Source organism: Tupaia chinensis, unplaced genomic scaffold, assembly GCF_000334495.1.
Source record: "Tupaia chinensis unplaced genomic scaffold, TupChi_1.0 Scaffold000638_1, whole genome shotgun sequence".
Taxonomy (NCBI): domain Eukaryota; kingdom Metazoa; phylum Chordata; class Mammalia; order Scandentia; family Tupaiidae; genus Tupaia; species Tupaia belangeri.
The window spans coordinates 2,292,923-2,297,115 of NW_006160159.1; the positions used below are offsets into that span (position 1 = coordinate 2,292,923).

At 42.0% G+C, this 4,193-nt stretch overlaps 1 protein-coding gene across 5 annotated transcripts in view; it reads left to right on the plus strand.

The window, feature by feature from the left end:
• Positions 1–4,193, plus strand: part of QTMAN (queuosine-tRNA mannosyltransferase) — a 433,127-nt gene that overhangs the window by 728 nt on the left and 428,206 nt on the right. The window contains exon 1 of one of the 5 annotated variants that reach the window (XM_027776188.1): positions 619–834. The exons of 1 other annotated variant lie outside the window; for it this stretch is intronic. The gene's annotated coding sequence lies outside the window, so the exon portion shown is untranslated. Of the gene's footprint in view, positions 1–618; positions 835–4,193 lie in introns of those variants that run through there. 3 more of the 5 variants (XM_027776186.1, XM_014592036.2, XM_027776187.1) reach the window with 3 other exon arrangements.

Consider the following 4,193-nt stretch of genomic DNA (forward strand, 5'->3'; position numbering starts at 1 on the left):
CCGGGCGCACGCGCTGCACTGGCTGCGCCTCTGCCCCGCGCGGAGGGCGGCGTCTAGGCCGCGGCGTGTCACTCGTCCTGCAACTGGCTTTTTCTAACTTCATGTCCTTAGTGTCCGGACGTCGTGGGTGGTTGCTTGCTGCGGCCGGGCGCGCCGCTTCCTCGCGTGGCCTGCGAGGCCGGCGGGTGCGCTGTGCCCGGGCGCGGGGAGAAGGGGGCTGGCGGGAGTGGGGGGAGCTCCACGTGGACCTCTTGGCCGCCGGAGGGGGCCGCGCACAGCCCCGGCCTTGTAGGAGCCCTTCGCGCTGGGCCGGGTCCTCGCCCTCCCTTTCCCGACCTCCCCAGCGCCCCACTCCCTGCTGTCCGCAGGGACCGAAAACCTCTCTGTGCCCCCTCGCCCGGGTCTGAGGATTCGGCCTGTTCTTATTTTCGCTGGGATCCAGACTACGCGTCTGTTCTGGTGGAAGAGTTCTCTCATTTCAGGCTGGTAAATCCAGCAGTGTACCCAGCGGCGATGTTGCATAGCACAGGAATTCCACCCTTAGTCCCGAGGTAGTTTGTCCCCTTCCCAAGTGCACTTTTTAGCGTCTTCTGCGAACTCTACTGCATTAGGTTATCTTTGAGCTAGTCCTTGTTTGTGCCTGGAGGCCCTGTAATGGAGGTTCAAAGAGGAGCCTTCACAGTTTTTCCTCCACCTGCATCGCAGTTTGAAATGGAAAGCGTGAGTTGACAGTGATTTTCCAAACGACATGGGTTTCAGTCTGCAGCCCCCGTATGAGGCGCGTTATTTGATGCTACCCCTGAAGTTGATTTTGAAGCCTAACACAGTGGCCAGGTAAAGGAGCTGCTGAAAAGAAGTTCACTATAATTCGATAGAGCCTTTTTATTGGATTCTATTAACCTGTTTAACCTCCCGCTTTAACCATGACAGGAGTTTCGTGTAGGAACCCACATACCAAGTACAATATTGAATTTTAATTAGTGAATTCCAGATCTGATGTGGAATAGTCTCAGCTCTTATTTACTTTTATTATACATATTCCCATACTGTAATGAAGCAGTTTTATTATTGAGAGTCGAAGGAGTATTTTTTGAATGATCAAACGCTCTTTGACAGGCTTGAAAGCAATGACTACGTAAATAAAATCTGAAGCATGATATTGAGATAAAGTAGGAAGCAGTGAGTTTTATAGCATTACCAGTTTGAGAGGTTAAGATGGCTGCTTTACTCCTCTCTTGAATTCATGTTGATGATTTAATCTCATCAACCACAGCAGTTCAGAACTTTCTGTTTGTAAGGGACATTAACAATATAATCCAACCCCATTCTATTACCAAGAGAAATTTAAGAATCAGACAGTTTAACAAAGGGATTATAGCAGGAACTGAATAGAACTAGTTGTCATAATTAACTAAACACTTAACTAGATCATTCAAACCTCCCAATGGATTGTCTTGTACCAAAATTTGTTTTGATTATGATATCTTTTTTAAGAATGATTTTATTTTAACTTTATGTATTTATTTTGATTTGATCAGAGAGAGACAGAGAGGAAAAGTGAGAAAGCAAGCCACCAGGTCTGGGACTCGAACCACCGTCTGCCATATGGGAGTCCAGTGTCTCAACCACTACAGGACCTGCCAGCCCCTGTTTATATCTTAAAAAGCTAAGAAATTGCTATTTTTTTTTTCTGCTTTGAGTATATGCCTTAGTTTGATTTGGACCCATTAGATAAACATTACAGTATTTTTTTTTTTAGATGTTTTTGCTATAGGGTGCATGCACTCGCCAGAGAGAGAAAGAGAGACAGAAAGCGAGAAATCACCACCCTTGGGGGCGGGGGGAATGGGGGGGGGAAATGGTCAAGCCACAATCCCTTCTCCTCCGCTCTCCTCTCGGACCTTGGGCATGCACGCACATGCCCTGGCGTGAGTTTAAGCCACCGGATCCAGGACTCGAGCTGTGGTTGACTACATGGGAGTCCAGCGACCTAGCCATTACACTAACGCCTAACACAGTGGCCAGGTAAAGGAGCTGCTGAAAAGAAGTTCACTATAATTCGATAGAGCCTTTTTATTGGATTCTATTAACCTGTTTAACCTCCCGCTTTAACCATGACAGGAGTTTCGTGTAGGAACCCACATACCAAGTACAATATTGAATTTTAATTAGTGAATTCCAGATCTGATGTGGAATAGTCTCAGCTCTTATTTACTTTTATTATACATATTCCCATACTGTAATGAAGCAGTTTTATTATTGAGAGTCGAAGGAGTATTTTTTGAATGATCAAACGCTCTTTGACAGGCTTGAAAGCAATGACTACGTAAATAAAATCTGAAGCATGATATTGAGATAAAGTAGGAAGCAGTGAGTTTTATAGCATTACCAGTTTGAGAGGTTAAGATGGCTGCTTTACTCCTCTCTTGAATTCATGTTGATGATTTAATCTCATCAACCACAGCAGTTCAGAACTTTCTGTTTGTAAGGGACATTAACAATATAATCCAACCCCATTCTATTACCAAGAGAAATTTAAGAATCAGACAGTTTAACAAAGGGATTATAGCAGGAACTGAATAGAACTAGTTGTCATAATTAACTAAACACTTAACTAGATCATTCAAACCTCCCAATGGATTGTCTTGTACCAAAATTTGTTTTGATTATGATATCTTTTTTAAGAATGATTTTATTTTAACTTTATGTATTTATTTTGATTTGATCAGAGAGAGACAGAGAGGAAAAGTGAGAAAGCAAGCCACCAGGTCTGGGACTCGAACCACCGTCTGCCATATGGGAGTCCAGTGTCTCAACCACTACAGGACCTGCCAGCCCCTGTTTATATCTTAAAAAGCTAAGAAATTGCTATTTTTTTTTTCTGCTTTGAGTATATGCCTTAGTTTGATTTGGACCCATTAGATAAACATTACAGTATTTTTTTTTTTAGATGTTTTTGCTATAGGGTGCATGCACTCGCCAGAGAGAGAAAGAGAGACAGAAAGCGAGAAATCACCACCCTTGGGGGCGGGGGGAATGGGGGGGGGAAATGGTCAAGCCACAATCCCTTCTCCTCCGCTCTCCTCTCGGACCTTGGGCATGCACGCACATGCCCTGGCGTGAGTTTAAGCCACCGGATCCAGGACTCGAGCTGTGGTTGACTACATGGGAGTCCAGCGACCTAGCCATTACGCTAACTGCTGGTCCCCATAGTTACAAATTATTTAAAGTTAGGAAATATCAGTTGAAACATAACTTTCCTGTTTGAATTTAGTCATTATTTTTCACTTTTTAATCTCTATTCATGTGATTCATCTAAATAGTTTATATAACTCCTAAGAGGTTTGTAGTTTGAGGGTTTTGGGTTATTGTGTATCTAACCTTGATATTAATCAAGAAGGTAATCTTATACACACGTAATAATCTTTTCCACCATTTTAGCATCTTTTTTTTTAAAATGGGTCTCAAATGCAAGAGTTCTGTAGTCCTTGCTGGAGATGGAGTGAATTTTTTGCATCCCTTAACGCTTTTTTGTTTGTTTTTAGAATTATTTATTTTAAATTTTATTTATTATTATTTTAAAATTTGGTACAGGGCATGGAAACTCACCAGAGAGACACAGAAAGTGAGGAAGCAAGACCTCAGGTCTGGGACTTGAACCATGGTCAGCCATGTGGGAGTCCAGTGACCACTATGCCACCTGCTATACCTGAATCACTGTTTTTAGTAGAGTCATTTAGTAAATACTTGTTGACTTGTGTTTACTTTCCTGATATGGGCTTCATGGAAGATGGACCATGCCTTCTTATTTATCTGTGTATCCCCAGAGTCAAGTATAGTGGGTATTCTATAAATGATCATGGTCTTGTTTACTTTAATAAAATATATGAAGATACCAGAGTGCCTGGAAGTCCTTAATTAATACTATAGTTAACTGGAAATAACCCATTTTGGTATTGAACCAAATATTCTTTTATGCTGAATTCCAATATTGGTATAAAATACTGTGTTGTCAGAAATGTCTTGATGCATTTTTGCATAGGAAAATATTTCATGACTTTTCTAATGACCCAGTATTTTAAGTCATTTAGAAATTGGAGGATGAAGCTTAACATTAAGCTTTTTTGTTTGTTTATTTGTTTTTTTAATTTACCAGAGAGCACATGTGTTCACCAGAGAGAGAGAGTGAGAGA